This window comes from Tiliqua scincoides, chromosome 16 (genome assembly GCF_035046505.1).
Source record: "Tiliqua scincoides isolate rTilSci1 chromosome 16, rTilSci1.hap2, whole genome shotgun sequence".
NCBI classification, from domain to species: Eukaryota; Metazoa; Chordata; class Lepidosauria; order Squamata; family Scincidae; genus Tiliqua; species Tiliqua scincoides.
The window spans coordinates 6,755,475-6,755,858 of NC_089836.1; positions in this window are offsets into that span (position 1 = coordinate 6,755,475).

Here is a 384-nt window from a genome sequence, read left to right on the forward strand (position 1 = left end):
CCCTAGCGTAGAGGCCCCTTCGGCCCAGGGAGCAATTGGTCCAGTTGGCTTAAAGTCAGCCCTGCTCACATCCCATATTTGCCTCTCTGGTCAAATAGGTGTGGCAGGTTTGGGGATCATGTCCAAAACCTGTTTGCTCAGCGGTCACAATGGCACAAAAGCAAGGTGTGCCTTTCTTTAAACCCCTGCAGCTCTCGAGAGCCATTTCCTGTACCTAAGCCACAGTAGGAAAAGCTGGGAAATCTTATTTGGGAATCGTGAACCATTTGTGTCTCTGGCAGGCCGTGGACTAATGAGAGAGGTCTGGGGGCCTAAGCTGCAGTAGAGCCCCTGCTTGGGGGGTGGATTGCGCATTCAGACCCTGGTTGCATCTCCAGGTTGAGC